The 18410-nt window shown below is 40.3% G+C and overlaps 1 pseudogene; it reads left to right on the top strand.

Moving 5' to 3' along the window:
* The first annotated feature begins 13217 nt into the window (after positions 1 to 13217).
* On the top strand, positions 13218 to 14736 carry LOC118618830 (annotated as a pseudogene).
* Positions 14737 to 18410: the final 3674 nt, after the last annotated feature.

Genomic DNA, 18410 nt, shown 5'->3' with positions numbered 1-18410 from the left:
ATTTCAATCTTATTGAACTTGTAGAGGTTTAGTTTGTGTCCTATCATGTGGTCTATCTTTGAGAATGTCCCATGTGCACTTGAGAAGAATGTGTATTCTGTAGTTTTGGGGTGTAATTCTCTGTAGATATCTATTAAATCCATTTGGTCTAGTGCTTCATTTAGAGTCTCTGTTTCCTTGCTAATTTTTTGCCTAGAGGATCTATTCAGTGCTGTCAACGGGGTGTTGAAGTCCCCTGCTATGATTGTATTGTTGTCGATTTCTCCTTGGAAGTCCTCCAGAAGATTTTTAATATTTTTTGCTGCTCCTATATTGGATGCATATATGTTTATCAAGGTTATATCTTCCTGTTGGATAGATCCTTTCAATATTATGTAGTGGGCTTCTTTGTCTCTAGTTATGGTCTTCATTTTGAAATCTATTTTATCAGATATGAGAATTGCTACCCCAGCTTTTTTTTGCTTTCCATTTGCTTGGAAAATTTTTTTCCATCCCTTCACTTTCAACCTATGTGAGTCTTTTGTTGAGAGGTGGGTCTCTTGTAAACAACATATAGATGAGTCATGCTTTCTTATCCAATCAGCTACTCTGTGTCTCTTTATGGGAGCATTCAATCCATTTACGTTTAAGGTGATTATTGATATGTACTTATTTATTGCCATTTTTGTTTAGTGTGGTTCTATTTTTCTTCCCATTTCTACTGCTAATTACAGCAGTCTTTTTAACATTTCTTGCAGTGCTGGTTTGGTGCTAATGTATTCCCTTAGCTTTTTTTTTGTCTGGGAAGCTCTTTATTTGATCTTCTATTTTGAATGATAGCCTTGCTGGGTAGAGTAGTCTTGGATTCAGATTCTTGTTTTTCATGACTTTGATTACTTCATGCCATTCTCTTCTGGCCTGTAGTGTTTCTTGTGAGAAGTCAGCTGAGAGCCTTGTGGGGTTCCCTTTGTAGGTAACCTGTTGCTTATCTCTTGCTACTTTTAGGATTCTCTCTTTGTCTTTAATTTGTGGCATTTTAATTACTATGTGTCTTGGTGTGGGCCTGTTTGGGTTCTTCTTACTTGGGACTCTCGGTGCTTCTTGAACTTGAATGCCTTCTTCCTTCACCAAATTAGGGAAGTTTTCTCTCACTATTTTTTTGAATATATTCTCTAACCCTTCCTCATTTTCTTCTTCTTCGGGGACTCCTATGATGCGAATATTATTACGTTTCCCGTTGTCCCACAGTTCTCTTAAGCTGTCTTCCTGTTTTTTAATAGTTTTTTCCTTTTGTTTTTCTGATTGGTTGATTTTTTCTACCCTGTCTTCTAATTCACTGATCCGGTCCTCAGCTTCCCCTACTCTGCGTTTTAAACCTTCCCATGTGTTTTTCATTTCGGATATGTCATTTTTTATCTCTTCTTGTTGGTTTTTAATTTCCATTTGGCTTATTTTCAGTGTCTCTATGTCCTTACTCATGCTGTTCAGCTTCCTCAAGATCATGGCTCTGAATTCTAGCTCTGTTAACATGCCTAATTGCTCCACATTGATCTCATCTTCGGTGGAGGTGTCTTGCTCTTTCATTTGGCTTCTGTTTCTGTGTTTCACCATTTTAGCTATCACTGTGGGCTTTGGAGCCTGTCAAGTTCTCCCTGTGGGTGTTGGTGTTCTGCTGTTTGTGGCTCCCTCTCCTGTGTTTAGATGAGCGAGGGAGGACCCGCGTTGAACACCACTGTCAAGTCTTACTTTCCTGGTTAAAGTTGCCAGCCCAGGAAAGGTACTGTTATCCTCTAGCTTTTTGCCTGGAGGCTAGCAGTCTAGGTTAATTGATCAGTTTTGGGTTGTCAGTTGATTGAAAAACTCCCTCTGGTGCTCAGCCAAGGGGCTTTCACGAGGGTGGGGCAGATGCTGGTTGTTAGTGAGCCTCAATTAGCACTTCAATGGCCCACAGGGTGGGGTTGGATCTCCGAGGGAGGGGCTGCTGCCTCTCCCCAGAGCCCTGGGAAGGAGCAATGTGGCCACCGTCCTTAGTGGCTGCACTCATCCAAAGCTCTGAGCGCCCTCCAAATCCCGAGTGTCCCCACACAGTTCCAGTCCAGCCCGCCCTCCCTCCGCCAGAGCCCAAGGTGAGTGGCTGTGGCTGTTTTAGCCTCTGTCCCGGCTGCGCTGTGGGGCCGCCTGGGAGTGTAACCCAAGGGCGCCGCTCCCAGCTAAGGCCGCTGCCGAGCTGCCAACCTTCACAAGCCTACCGGGATGGAGTCAGTGTCCCTCCTTGTATGGTCCTCGCAAGCTGCTTTTCTGTTGGTTTTTCCCGTCGATTTGTCTGTGTTATAGTTGTAATTCCAGTTTGGTTCTGGGAGACGGTCTGTGTAGCTCCGTTCACTCTGCCGCCATTTTTCCTTTCTGTTTGTTTCTCTTTCTGAGTATTCATTATTGGTATATAAGAATGCCATTGATTTCTGGATGTTAATTTTGTATCCTGCTACTTTGCCAAATTCATTTATTAAATTTAGTAGATTTTTTATGGAGTCTTTAGGGTTTTCTACGTACAATATCATGCCATCAGTGAATTATGACAGCTTTCTAATTTGGATTTTTTTTTCATGTCTAATTGCTATGGCTAAGATTTCAGTATTATGTTAAATAAGAGTGGCAAAAGTGGGCATCCCTGTCTTGTGCTTGTTCTTAAAGAAAATGCTTTTAGTTTCTACCCATTGACTATAATGTTGGCTGTAGGTTTTTCATATGTGGCCTTTACTGTCTCAAGATATGGTCCCTCTATTCCCACCAGAATAATGTACAGCATAAGAGGGTTTCCAGTGGGTTGGGCAATGGCTTTTTTGCCCCTCCCCTTTTTTTCTCCTTGCTTGCTGGTAGTCTCTAGCTGTCAATGAGCCTCAATTTACAATGCTCTTGCCTGGCCTGGTGGCGTTAAATTCCTGAGGGAGAAGCCATTTATTTTTCCAGGGGCTCTGGGAAGGAGCCCTTTGAGTAGTATTGCTACTGTGCTTTGAGAGAGAGAGTCAACATAAATCTCCCAGTGTCCTTATTCCAAGCTCTCTCCCCTGGGCCACAAACCCCTGGCTTTCTTCACACAGTTCCAGTCCAGTCCCTCCTTCTTCTGTCAGAGCCCAGGTTGAGTGGTTGTAGCTGATTTAGTGCTCTGGCCTTTCAGGGAAGTGCCATTTTCCCCTGCATCTCTTCTTTCTGAACAAAGCCTTAGCTCTGGTGATCTCACCAAGGTGTAACGCGGGTGACTTTCCCTTCCCTGCCATTCTGTGCTGGGGAGGCCACCCCTCTGTGATAAGGAGCCAGCTTGGGTTTATAACCCCTCACTTCTCAAAGGAAACTTATCACAGTTAAAAGTCTTCAGATGCTGTCTGTGGGCTCCCAGTCTGCCCTCTCTTGCCTTCACAGTTTCTACCAGGCTCGATTTGTTGTTCTCTATTCATCTTTGGTTATAAAGGTTCTCTCCAGTTGATTTTCAGTTGGTTTGTCCTGATGATTTGTCTATGTTTTAGTTGTAATTCCAGTTTGGTTCTGGGAGACGGTTTGTGTAGCTTTCATTCACTCCACCATTTTTTTCATCTCCATAACTTATTTTCTATACCTTTTCATTGCTCAGTTCTGATGGAGCAACAGAAAGAGGATGAGCAGGAGTGTACAGGCCTCAGGTGCAGCTCACAGAGGGCCTTTCTATATCTTTACTCATGCTTTTGAGCTCTTTACTTATGCTGTTGAGCTTACTCAAAATTATTACTGTGAACTCTACCTATGAAAACCTGCTTTATTCAATTTTATTTATCTCTTATTCTGTAGAATTCTCTTGTTTGTTTATTTGGATTTTTTGTTTGCTTGTTTCATTATTTTGGCTTTCTCAGTGGGTTTTGGAACCTGCCAAACTTTCCCTGTGGGTATTGGTAATCTGATGATTTTGGCTTTTTCTACTGGGTTTGGTTGACTATTGGAGGGCCCACGTTAAACACTAATGTTAAGTTTACTTTTCTGGGTAGATATGTAGGCCTAGGAAAGATTCAGTTATCCTATAGATTTTGCCTGCAAGCTATTAGTCTTAGTTACTTGATGAGCCTCAAGTTTTAGTCCTCAGCTGAGAGAAAAATCCCTCAGGTGGACAGAGTAAGAGGATTTACAGCAGGCGGGGCAATTACTTTTCCCTGGATGAAAGTTACTTTGATAAGAAAGTAGCTTCTGGAGCTGGTGTAAAGTTAGCAGTGGGCAGGACCAGGGTGAGGGTGGACCTGAGTGAAGATGAGCAACCTTGAGCAGTGCAAAAAGATGGAGCAGAGGGTTCCAGTGCTGTGGATTAGGGAGCAGCTAGCTACAAAGGTAAGTCCACCAGTGTGCCTTGCACCAGCACACAGTAGAGGCACTGTCAAGGTACCTGCTCGCAGAAGCAGCAACCACTAGGAACTGAGCACCATTCCCCACAGCAACAGCAGAACTGCCAGCTTGAAGTAGAGCAACACTCTCAAAAGCAGCAGCCTGATTGGAGCCAAGAAACACTGCCAGAAGCAGAGGCTTGGTAGTGGAAATTCATCCCCAGGTAGCAGTAGTGCAGATGGGTAGCTGAGACACACCCCCAGCAGCATTAGCAAAAGCATATCAGGAGCAGTGCACCAGCCTGAGCATCAGCAAGTTTTGGGGAGCTAAGATGCACCCCTGATAACTGCAGCAAATTTAGAGTAGAGCCCCTCCTTTAGCAGCAGAAAAGTCTGGGGAGCAGAGCATCCTCAGCCCCAACAGCAGCAGAGGATTGGGAGCTGAGAGCACCCCCTGGCAACAGAAACAGCAGTAGCAGTGCAAACCAAGAGCTGACACTCACCATCACTGCTTCAGCAGTGATTGATCAGGAGCTCAGCCCCACCAGGCAGCAGCACACACAAACAGCATGCCAACTGGACCCACACATCCCAGCAGCACATAAATGATGAACCAATATAAGCTGATAGTTGTCAGTCCTCCAGTACACAGAGCAGGCAAGAGGTGCTATGCACCAAAAGAGTCCTGATGGCACAGCAGCCTTATTTGATACACACCTACCTGCCTATACATCCCAACATCCCTCACCAGGTTTGTAACTACAAGACTACTAAAATGGTGAGACAGACCATTTTGGAAAATCCTGGGTATTTCCTGGGAAAAGGCAGTGGAAGCAGCTAGGGCCCAGCAACCTGAGTCACCAGCACACCTAGAAATATCAGACCAGTGGACACTCTGTGTCAACACAAACCAGTGCACAGTAGTGGAGTCCCAGGGGGTTGGTTGCAGAAGCCACAGACACCCAGGAGCCCAGCACCATCCCTCACAGTAGCAGCCCAATCAGAGTTGAGATATACCCCCAGCAACAAAGGCTGAGGAGCAGACATCCATCCCCAGAAAAGAGAAGCAGAGACCAGCAGCTGAAACCAATCCCCAAAAACCACAGCAAAAGCTGAGCAGGAGTTGAGCCCCATGGGGCAGCAGCACTCCCCAGCCACCAGAGGCAGGACCTGGGGCCTCAGAGAGGCCTGTGCAGTCCAGCAGCTCATAAGAGCAGGGGGAAGCCAGGGCCTGAGAGGGGCTAGTGCGATCCAGCTGCCTGTAGGTCCTGCAGGGTGCTGGGGCACCAGAGAGGCCTCTGCAACCCAGTAGCCCACAAGAGCAGTGGGAAGCCAGAGCCCAAGAGGGACAGGTGTGATTCAGCTGCCTTCCCATAACACCTGCAAGGTGCAGGGGCACCAGAGAGGCCTGTGCAACTCAGCAGGGACTGTGAAATCCAGTTACCCATGAGAACTGCAGGGTGCTGAAGCATGAGAGAGGCCTGTGTGTCCCATCAGGGACTGTGCTATTCAGTTACCTGTGAGACCTGTGAGGTGCTGAAGCACCAGAGAGACCTGTGCAACCCAGCAGGGACTGTGCAATCTAGTTACCCGAGGGACCTGAGGGGTGCTGAAGCACCAAAGAGGCCTGTGCGACCCAGCAGGGACTGTACAATCTAGTTACCTGAGAAACCTGCAGGGTGCTGAAGAAACAGAGAGCCCTGTGCAACCCAGCAGGGACTGCGTGATCTGGTTACCATAGGGACTATGGGGTACTGAAGCACCAGACAGGTTTCTGCAACCCAGCAGCCCATAACATAAGCATAGAGCTGTGTCCTCAAAGAGACTGTGTGATGCACTTACCCGCAGGACCTGCAGGGTGCAAGGGCACCAGAAAGGCCTGTGTGACCCAGGTGCATACAAAATATGCATAGAAGATGTAAATAAGGAGGCAGAGTGAATGGAAGCTACACAGATAATATCCCAGGACCAAATGGGAATTACAACTACAATAAAGACAAATCCTTGGAAAAAGAAAACCAGCAGGACAGGACCATATAACCAGAGACACTGGTAAAATCTGTGGAGGCACATGAGGGTGGTGGGTTGGAAGCCCATAAATAGCAGCAGTCTTAGCTGTGAGCAGCGCCCTTGGAAAATAAAGACCAAGCTCGCTTCACAGTGCAGAAACCTGGGACAGAGCACTAAAATAGCTACAGTGACTCACCAGGGGGCTAAGGTAGAATGAGGGCAGACTGAGATGAAACTGTGGAGACACCTGGGATTTGGAGAACATACAAAGTTTTTCCTGAGTTGCGGCCACAAAAGATGGTGGCCAGTGTGCTCCTTCCCAGAGCTGTGGGGAACAGCAGCAGCACCCCCCCTTCCCCACCCCACCACACACACACACACACACACCCCCGCCCGGCCTTAGAGATGCAGCCTTTCCCAGGTGAGGCAAAGAAATGCAAATTGAGGCTCATTAACAACCAGCATGTATCCCACCTTCTGTAAATCCCCTTATGGAAAACACCAAGGCTACATTTCAAGGCACAGAGTAACTGAGACTACTAGCCTCCAGAAAAAAAAAAAGCTATAGTATACCTGAACCTTTCCTGGGCTTGCAAATCTACCCAGGAAAGTAAGACTTGACTGGTGTTTAACGTGGGCCTACCCAGGTTCATCCAAACCCAAAAGAGGGAGCCACAAACAGCAGAACACCAACACCCACAGGAAAATTTGGCAGGTTTCAAAGCTCACTGAGATAGCCAAAATGGTGAAACAAAAAAACAAATCCCAAATGAAAGAACAAGAGAACTCTTTTGAAGATGAGATCAATAAAATTCAGCTCTCTGAAAAAACAGAGAGCCCTGTGCAACCCAGCAGGGACTGTGTGATCTGGTTACCATGGAGCCTGTGGGGTACTGAAGCAGGTAGACTCAGAGGTAGATTTCTGAGCCATGATCTTGAGGAAACTCAACAGCATGAGTAAGGACATCAGTGCCATGAGTAAAGATATAGAAATATTGAAAACCAACCAAGTGGAAATAAAGAATGACATAGCAGAAATTAAAAACACATTGAAAGGACTAACAAACAGAGTAGAGGAAGTTGAGGACCGGATCAGTAAATTAGAAGACAGGGTATAAAAATCAACCAATCAGAAAACTGAAAAGAAAAAACAATGAAAACACAGGAAGATAGCTTAAGAAAACTGTGGGACAACTGGAAACATAATAACATTTGCATCATAGGAGTCCTTGAAGAAGAAGAAGATGGTCCAGGGTTAGAGAATATATTTAAAGATATGGATTTAATAAAAATCTACAGAACATTACATCCCAAAACTGCAGAATTTATATTCTTCTCAAGTGCACATGGGACATTCTCAAAGATAGACAACATATTAGGGCACAAACTAAGTCTCTACAAGTTCAAAAAGATTAAAATCATATCAAGCATCTTCTCAGATCACAATGGCATGCAACCAAAAATCAATTACAACAAGATCATGCAAAGACATTTGAAAACATGGAGGCTAAATAGCATGTTATTGAACAATGAATGGGTTACCACAAAGATAAAGGAAGAAATTAAAACCTTCCTGGAAACCAATGAAAATGAACACACAACAACACAAAATCTATGGAATGCAGGAAAAGCAGTTCTGAGAGGGAAGTTCATAGCACTACAGGCCTACCTCAAGAAGCTAGAAAATTTTCTAATAGACTATCTAACCTCACACCCTAAAGAACTAGAAAGCAAACAGGGAAAAAAAAAAAAAAAAAAAAAAAAACAGAGCAAGTAGAAGGAAGGAAATAGTAAAGATCAGAGCAGAAATAAATGACATGAAAACCAAAAAAAAAAAAAAAATTCAAAACATCAATAAAACAAAGAGCTGGTTCTTTGAAAAGATAACCAAGAATGATGTACCCTTAGCTACTCTCACCAAAAAACAAAGAGAGAACCCAAATACACAAAATTAGAAATGAAAGAGGAGAAGTAACAACTGACACCACAAAAATACAATAGATCATTAACAAATATTATGAACAATTTTACGGCAACAAATTCGACAATCTAAGCAAAATGAACAGATTTCTAGAAACACATAGTCTCCCAAAACTGAACTGGGAAGAGCTAGAAAACTTGAACACACAAATAACAAAAAAAAAAAAAATTGAAGATGTAATCAAGACTCTCCCAGCAAACAAAAGTTCAGGCACACATGGCTTCACAGGGGGTGGGGGTGGGGTAACTGAACATTGAAAGAAAACTAATACCCATTCTCTTCAAACTATTTCAAATAATTCAAAAAAAAGGAAGACTTCCAAACTCGTTTCATGAGGCCAGCATAATTCTAACTCCAAAACCAGAAAAAGATACTACAAAGAAAGCAAACTATAGGCCAATATCACTGATGAACATAAATGCCAAAATCCTGAACAAATCAAATCCAGCAATACATCAAAATAATTATTCACCATGACCAAGTGGGATTAATCCCAGAGATGCAAGGCTGGTACAATATTCACAAATCAATAAATGTGATACACCACATAAACAAAATGAAGAATAAAAATCACATGATCATATCAATAGACACTGAAAAAGCATTCGACAAAATCTCGTACCCATTTCTGATAAAAATGCTCAGCAATTTGGAAACAGATAAATCATATCTCAACATAATAAAGGCCATATGTGAAAGACCTACAGCCAATATCATATTCAATGGGCTAAAACTAGAAGCATTTCCCTTAAGAACAGGAACAAGACAAGAATGCCCAATTTTGCCACTCTTATTGAACATAGTACTGGAAATCTTAGTCACAGCAATCGGACATGAAAAAATAATAAAAGCAATCCAAATTGGAAAAAAACAAAGTGAAACTCTCATTATTCATAGATGACATGATATTATACGTACAAAACCCCAAAGACTCAATCAAAAGTCTACTAGACTTAATAAATGTATTTGGCAAAGTAGCAGGATACAAAATTAACATTAAGAAATTGATGGTATTCTTATACAACAATGATAAACTCACAGAAAAAAAAAATTCCAGTTACCATCTCAGCAAAAAGATTAAGATACTAGGAATAAACTTAACCAAGGAAATAAAGTACCTATTTGCAGAAAACTACAAACATTAAAAAAAGAAATAGAGGAAGATATAAAAAAGTGGAAGCACATACTGTGTTCATGGATTGGAAGAATTAACATCATTAAAATGCCCATACTACCCAAAGCAATCTATAGATTCAATGCAATCCCCATCAAAATTTCAATGACATACTTCACAGAACTAGAACAAATACTTCAAAAGTTTATATGGAACCAAAAAAGACCTAAAATAGCCACAACAATCTTGAAAAAAAAGAACAAAGTAGGAGGAATCACAATACCAAATATCAGGTTATACTACAAAACTACTGTAACAAAAACAGCCTGATACTGGCACAAGTACAGGCACATAGATCAATGGAATAGAACAGAGAACCCAGAAATGGACCTAATACATTATGCTCAATTAATATTCGACAAAAGTGGCAAGAGCATACAATGGAGTAAAGACAGACTCTTTAATAAATGGTGTTGGAAAAAATTGGACAGCTACATGCAAAAAAATTAAACTAGACAATCAACTTACACCATACACAAGAATAAACTCAAAATGGATAAAAGACCTAAGTGTGACTCATGAATCAATAAAAATCCTAGAAGAAAATGTAGGCAATAAAATTTCAGACATCATATGCAGCTAATTTTTACTGATATATCACCCAAGTCAACAGAAACAAAAGAGAAAATGAACATATGAGGCTACATTGAACTCAAAAGCTTCTGCACAGCAAAAGAAATTACTTCCAATATGAAAAGGCAACCCACTCTATAGGAGAGCATAATTGCCAATGATACATCAGATAAGGGGTTAATTTCCAAAATATATAGAATGCTCATTCAGCTCAACAAAAGGAAGACAAAGAACCCAGTTAAAAAATGGGCAGAGGAACTAAATAGACACCTCTCCAGAAAGAACATACAAATGGCTAAGAGACATATGAAGAAATGCGCAACATCACTAATCATCAGAGAGATGCAAATTAAAACAACAATGAGGTATCACCTCACACCTGTCAGAATGGCCGCCATCAACAAATCATCCAACAACAAGTGTTAGCGAGGGTGTGGAGAAAAGGGGACTCTAGCACACTGCTGGTGGGAATGCAGACTGGTGCAGCCACTATGGAAAACAATATGGTGTTACCTCAAACAATTTAAAATTGAACTTCCATTTGACCCAGTGATCCCACTTCTAGGAATATACCCTAAGAAGCCTGAAACACCAAACAGAAAGAATATATGTACCCCCATGTTTGTAGCAGCACTATTTACAATAGCTAAGATCTGGAAACAGCCCAAATGTCCATCAATAGAATAGTGGATAAAAAAGCTGTGGTACATATACACATTGGAGTACTATGCAGCTGTAAGAAAGAAAGAGCTCTTATTTTTGGAGATGACATCGAGGGACCTGGAAAGTATTATCCTAAGCAAAACAAGCCAAACAGAGAAAGACAAGTATGATATGATCTCACTTATTTGTGGAATATAATGAACAGAACAGTCTGAAGAACAGGGTAGTCCTAGAGATGTGGAAGGTGCAGACTGATAAAGTATAGACTAACAATCCCCAGAAGAGGAGGTGGTGGGGAGAGATAAACCACAGAACTTATATGCATGTATGTATGACCAATAGACATGGGCAACAAAGCTGGGGACAGGGTAGGGAGGGAAGAGTAGAAGGGTGTCAATGGGGGAAAAAGGAGAAACATCTGTACCAATAAATAAATAAATAAATAAATAAATAAATAAATAAATAAAATTACAATTACATAAACTAAAATGGGGAGATATAACATATGCTCTTATTCCCCAGAATCAAATAAACCATAAGTTACATACTTTAAATTTTTAAAATTGTGATACCAATGGCCTTACTGCTGCTGAGCATCATCAGGTGACCCCACTGCTGGCTTCAGAAAGGATTTCCCACTGGAATGACTTGCAGGTAGATAAGTATGGTAGGGTAAATACCTATTGGGTATATTTTCCACACCCTCCTGTGGTATATCCAGCTACTTAGGATGGAGGGTCTGTGCCTATTTTACTAATGTTTTAGCAATGATGGGTAGAAACTTTGACCAACATTTTACACGTACTTCATGCTATAATTATACTTATCTTGGCTTCAGTGTAGACCCCCCAATCTGCCCATCCTGTGCAGGCAGTTATGGGTGCCTGCCAGTTAAATCTGAAAATAAAATGTCTTATGGAGGCACCAACATTGCTAATATTACAGGTCCATGAAATATGAAGAAATATTCAGACTGTGACTAAACTAGGATTTCCCTATAATACCCAGGTTGTACCTTATCAGCATCCTTCACTTCCTTATTGCCCTAACAGGACAACCCTTCAATTTAGGGGTTTTCTCCAATGGCAGAATTGTGTAGATCTTATCCCTGTTAGCAACAATATTACATAAACAAGATTTCAGATGTTTAACTGGTCTCATAGATAAAATTCTGATCTCATATCACCTGAGGGCTTTTTAAGTAACATCCTTACCACTGCTAAGGGTCAAATATAGGAGGATCTCTGGCATTTAGTCACTGCACTGGATTTTATTAATTATTCTGACTCTTTTTGGGCAAACATTACTATGACCTATTGCCCTACTAATCCCTGTTATGGGTTGTGAGCTTTTGTGCAGGCCCCTTATGGGATTGTGACAGGCTCCGTAAATATTACTAAGCTTGCCCTGGCTTGTTTTTCTCAGTGGTTAGAGCCTCAGGCTGCGGTCTAGAGAGATCCAGGTTCAGTTCCCACTAAGGGCATATACCTCAGTTGCAGTTTGTCCCTGGCCCTGGTTGGGTCGTGCAGGTAGCAACCACTCAATGTGTCCCTTTCACGTCGATGTTTCTCTCTCTCCCTCCCACTCTATCTAAACAAACAAAAAATATTATTAAGCTTTCCACACACTATTCTGTCTCATTCCCTGAGTGTACATTAACTAATTGTGTAACAAGAGATAATAAGTATGATGATATTTTAGTTTTATATCAGCCCTTTTTTGTTATGCTCCCTACCAACATATCAGAAGATTGGTATTATGAAACTGAACTGCAAGCTTTAATAGAGATTAAGAATCAATTGACTCATCATAAAAGGGCTTTAGGATTGATTATTTTTGGCATTGTCACTATTGTGGGTCTTATTGCTTCTACTATAACTACTTCATTAGCCCTGACTCAAAGTGTTCATAATGCCCAATTGATAAATAATTTACATAGCTCAAAATACTACTGCTGCTTTACACAATCAAGAGAATATCGACACCAAATTATAAGCAAAATTAAATGCTTTGGAAGTCATAGTTATCTGACTAGGAAATCAAGTTGAGTGCATTAAAGATGTACAAAAGTTGCTTTGCCATGCTGCTTACAGTTTTATCTGTGTTACTTCAGTCCCATACAATAAAACCCAGTGGAAATGGGACAAAGTTAAGTTACATCTCCAGGGAATATGGACTCATAATATGAGTCTTGATTTGAAGCAACTGCATAGACATATATAAGATATTAAAAATAGCCATGATAATATTGCTAATCCAGCACAAATGGCTAAAGAAATTTTAGATGAGCTTAAGGGTTTCAATTCTTTCAATCTTCTTAAACATACCGCATGGTACTTGCTTGAATTTGTTATTGCTGTAATAATACTGTTTTGTCTTCTGTCAGTCAGCTGCCAGATCTTCTGAAACCAGCTAAGAAGAGTCCAAATAAATGTTCACCACATGTTAAAAACAGAAGGGAAAGATTTAAAAATCAAAAAAGCCTTTTTTTGCAACGGGTTTGCCGCCAGAACACAGGTGTCGTGAAAACCACCACTAAACCAAACCCAAAATGGGAAAAGAAAAGACTCATATCAACATCGTCGTCATTGGACACGTAGATTCCGGCAAGTCTATCACTACTGGCCATCTGATTTACAAATGTGGTGGAATCGACAAAAGAACCATCGAAAAATTTGAGGAGGCTGCTGAGATGGGGAAGGGCTCCTTCAAGTATGCCTGGGTCTTGGATAAACTGAAAGCTGAACGTGAGCGAGGTATCACCATTGATATCTCCTTGTGGAAATTTGAGACCAGCAAGTATTATGTGACCATCATTGATGCCCCAGGACACAGAGACTTCATCAAAAACATGATTACAGGCACATCTCAGGCTGACTGTGCTGTCCTGATAGTTGCTGCTGGTGTTGGTGAATTTGAAGTAGGCATCTCCAAGAATGGGCAGACCCATGAGCATGCCCTTCTGCTTACACACTGGGTGTTAAACAACTAATTGTTGGTGTTAACAAAATGGATTCCACTGAGCTGCCCTACAGCCAGAAGAGATACGAGGAAATCGTTAAAGAAGTCAGCACCTATATTAAGAGAATTGGCTACAAACCTGACACAGTAGCATTTGTGCCAATTTCTGGTTGGAATGGTGACAATATGCTGGAGCCAAGTGCTAATATGCCTTGGTTCAAGGGATGGAAAGTCACCCGTAAAGATGCCAATGCCAGTGGAACCATGCTGCTTGAAGCTCTGGATTGCATCCTACCACCAACTCGTCCAACTGACAAGCCCCTGCGTCTGTCCCTCCAGGATGTCTACAAAATTGGTGGCATTGGTACTGTTCCTGTGGGCAGAGTGGAGACTGGTGTTCTCAAACCCGGCATGGTGGTCACCTTTGCTCCAGTCAATGTAACAACTGAAGTAAAGTCTGTTGAAATGCACCATGAAGCACTGAGTGAAGCTCTTCCTGGGGACAATGTGGGCTTCAATGTCAAGAACGTGTCTGTCAAAGATGTTCGTCATGGCAATGTGGCTGGTGACAGCAAAAATGACCCACCAATGGAAGCAGCTGGCTTCACAGCTCAGGTGATTATCCTGAACCATCCAGGCCAAATCAGTGCTGGATATGCACCTGTGCTGGATTGTCACACAGCTCATATTGCTTGTAAATTTGCTGAGCTGAAGGAGAAGATTGACCGTCATTCTGGGAAGAAGCTGGAAGATGGTCCTAAGTTTCTGAAATCTGGTGATGCTGCCATCATCGATATGGTTCCTGGCAAGCCCATGTGTGTTGAGAGCTTCTCTGACTATCCCCCTCTGGGCCACTTTGCTGTTCATGACATGAGACAGACAGTTGCTGTGGTTGTCATCAAAGCAGTGGACAAGAAGGCAGCTGGAGCTGGGAAAGTCACCAAGTCTGCTCAGAAAGCTCAGAAGGCTAAATGAATATTATCCCCAATACCTGCCACCCCAGTCTTAATCAGTGGTGGAAGAACGGTCTCATAACTGTTTGTCTCAATTGGACATTTAAGTTTAATAGTAAAAGACTGGTTAATGATTACAATGCACCGTAAAACCTTCAGAAGGAAAGGAGAATGTTTTGTGGACCATTTGGTTTGTGTGTGTGTGTGTGGCAGTTTCTAAGTTATTAAAATCAGTACTTTTTAATGGAAACGACCAAAAAATCTGTCACAGAATTTTGAGACCCATTAAAACAAAGTTTAATGAGAAATAAATAAATAAATAAATAAATAAATAAATAAATATCAAAAAAGGAGGAAAGATTTAAAAAACAAAGAAGGGGGAGATATGGAGGGCGGCTGAGCCAAGGTCTCTTGTTGCTCATGTGGTGTTTGGAAAGCTCACCCAGGAGCATTTTATACTTCAGGTAAGACCCTGTGGTGTTTGCAAGGCTTACCCAGGAACAAGGCCCTGTGGTGTTTGCCAGGCTCACCAAGTAGCATTCTGCCCAAAGTCTCTTGTTGATCCTGTGTGCTGGCAAGGCCCATGTAGGAGCCCTCTGAGCCACGGGCAAGAATGTATCAACAGTCTGGACCTTGAACTCAGAGGACAATGGATACATCTAGTATTTAAAAATAACAAAGTTTTTTAACCCCCCCCCCCCTTCAATTGGCTATATAATAAACCTGCTGAGCTAACTCTGAATCACTGTTTCTCCATCAGAGAGCACTGTCCCACCTGGTCCCAGCTTTTCTCTCTATTATGTCTCTGTGTCTTTCTTAGTCTCCTGTCACCCCTCCTCAGGTCTGGTTCGACTAGCCACACAGGTCGCGGCACTAAACAATGCACTAGAACAGCTGGATTTAATTGACATTACAGATTGTTTTACCCCAAAGTTGCAGAATACACATATTTCTCAAGTGCACATGGGTCATTCTCAAAGACAGACCACATGTTAGGACACAAACTAAGTCTATACAAGTTCAAAAAGGTTGAAATCACATCAAACATCTTCTCAGATTACAATGGCATAAAACTAGATATCAATTATAATTAAAATACTCAAAAACATTCAAACAAATGGATGCTAAATAGCATGTTATTAAACAATGAATGGGTTACAATTGAGATCAAGGAAGAAATAAAAAACTCTGGAAACTAATAAAAATGAACACATGACTTACACATAATCTATAAGACACAGCAAAAACTGTCCTGAGAGGGAAGGTCATAACAATACAGGCCTACCTGAAGATAAAAGAAATAGTTCTAATAAACTACCTAAATATATAATTGAAAGATTTAGAAAAAGAATAAATAGAAAATCTCAGAGTAAGTAGAAGAAAAAATAATAATAAAGATCAGAGCAGAAATAAATAGCATAGAGACTAAAAGATAAAATAAAATAAAAATGCAAAAGATGAATGAAACCAAGATCTGGTTCTATGAAAAGATAAAAGAGATTGATCAACCTTTAGCCAAACTCACCAAAAAAAAAAAAATAGAGAGAACCCAAATTAATAAAATAAGAAACAAAAGAGGTGAAATAGCAACTGGCACCACAAAAATACTAAGGAGTTTAAGAAAATACTATGAACAATTATATGCCAACAAATTTTCACAACCTACACAAAATGTACAAGTTTCTTGAATCATACAGCTTTCCAAAATTCAAGCAAGAGGAGTCATAAAACCTGAACAGATCAATAAGAACTAAGAAAACAAAATCAGTAATCGATAAACTCTCAGCAAACAAAAGCTCTGTTTTGGATACATTGGCATAGGAATTTTATCAAACATTCAAAAAAATTAACACCTATTTTCTTCAAATTATTTTTTAAATGTATAAAAAAGGGGGACTTCCAAGCTTTTTAAAATGAGGTTAGCATAATTCTAATACCAAAACCAAATAAAGACACCACACATACACAAAAAAAATTAAAGGCCAATATCACTGATGAAAATAGATGCCAAAATCCTCAATAAAATATTAACAAATCAAATTAAGAAATATATTTTAAAAAGTATGCAACATGCTCAAGTGGGAATTATCTCAGAAATGCAAGGCTGGTACAATATCAACCAATCAATAAATGTGATACACCACATAAATAAAACGAAACATAAAAAATCATATGATCATATCAATAGATGCTGAAAAGCACTTGATAAAATTCAGCACCCTGGCACATGTGCACAATGGAATACTATGCAGCTGTAAGAAAGAAAGATCTCTTATCCTTTGAGATAACATGGAGGGACCTGGAAAGTATTATCCTGAGCAAAACAAGCCAGGCAGAGAAAGACAAATACTACATGATCTCACTTATTTGTAAAATATAATGAGCAAAACAAACCGATGAACAAAATAGACCCAGAGACATAGAAGTAGTGACAAACCTCAGAAGAGGGGGTGAGGAGGGGGAGGGAAGAAATAAACCACAGAAGTTATAGACTTGTTTGGGTAACCATGGACATAGACAACAATGCTGGGAATGGGGCAAGAAGAGGGAATCGAGAGGAGGGTGTCAATTGGGGGGAAAAGGAGAAACATCTGTAACAAAAATAAATTAATTTAAAAAATTAAATATTAAAAAAAGAAGAAAAATATAGGCATAATAAATAAAATGGCAATCAATAAGTACATATCGATAATAATAATAAATGTAAATGGAATAAATGTTCCATCTAAAGACAAAGAGAAGCTAAATAGATAAAAAAGCATGACCCATAAATATGTTGCCTACAAGAGACCCCCCCCTCATGACAAAAGACTCACACAAGATGAAAGTGAAGAGATGGAAAAAATGTTCCAAGAAAATGCAGAGAAAAATAGGCTGGTGTAGCAATACTCATATCTAATTTAAAAATAGATTTCAAAATGAAGGCCATAACAAGAGACAAAGAAGACCACTACATTGTATTAAAAGGATCAATAAAACTAGAAAATATAACCTTGGTTATATGTACCCAATATAGGAGCACCAAAATATATTTGAAAACTTCTGTTGAACTTCAAGGGAAAAATCAAGAAAAATACAATCATACTAGAGGACTTCAACACCCCACAAACATCATAAAATAGATTTTCTAGGCAAAAATTTAAGAAGAAAAAAGAGAACTTGAAGTACACACTAAATCAGAAGGATTTAATTAATGTTTAAAGAGAATTCCTCAAAAAAAGTGCAGAATATTCATTCTTCTCAAGTGCATATGAGACATTCTCAAAAATAGACTACATATTAGGACACAAACTAAGTCTCTACAAGTTCAAGAAGACTGAAACCATATTAAGCATCTTCTCAGATCACAATGATATAAAACTACAAATTACTTACAATGAAAACAATAAGAAACATTCAGACATGGTGGCTAAATAGCATGTTATTAAACAATGAATGAGTTACCAAGGGGATAAGAAAGAAATGAAAAACTTTCTGTTTGGCTTGTTTCATATGATCTCACTGATTTGTGGAATATAATGAACATAACAGTTTGAGGACAATCCCCTAAGGAGTGGGGAGGTGAGAGAGGGATGAACCACAGAACTTATATGCATGTATGCATGAACAGTGGACATGGACAACAATCTGGGGAAGGGACAGGGCGGGAAGGGGGAGGGGGGATTCAGTGGGGGAAAAAAGGAGAATCATTTGTAACAAAAATTAATCAATAAAAAAAAAGAAAAAAGAAAAACTTTCTGGAAAACAAATGAAAATGAACACACAACAACACAAAA

This window comes from Molossus molossus, unplaced genomic scaffold (assembly GCF_014108415.1).
Source record: "Molossus molossus isolate mMolMol1 unplaced genomic scaffold, mMolMol1.p scaffold_m16_p_6, whole genome shotgun sequence".
In the NCBI taxonomy this organism is placed as follows: domain Eukaryota; kingdom Metazoa; phylum Chordata; class Mammalia; order Chiroptera; family Molossidae; genus Molossus; species Molossus molossus.
This window is presented reverse-complemented; position numbering and strand designations above follow the sequence as displayed.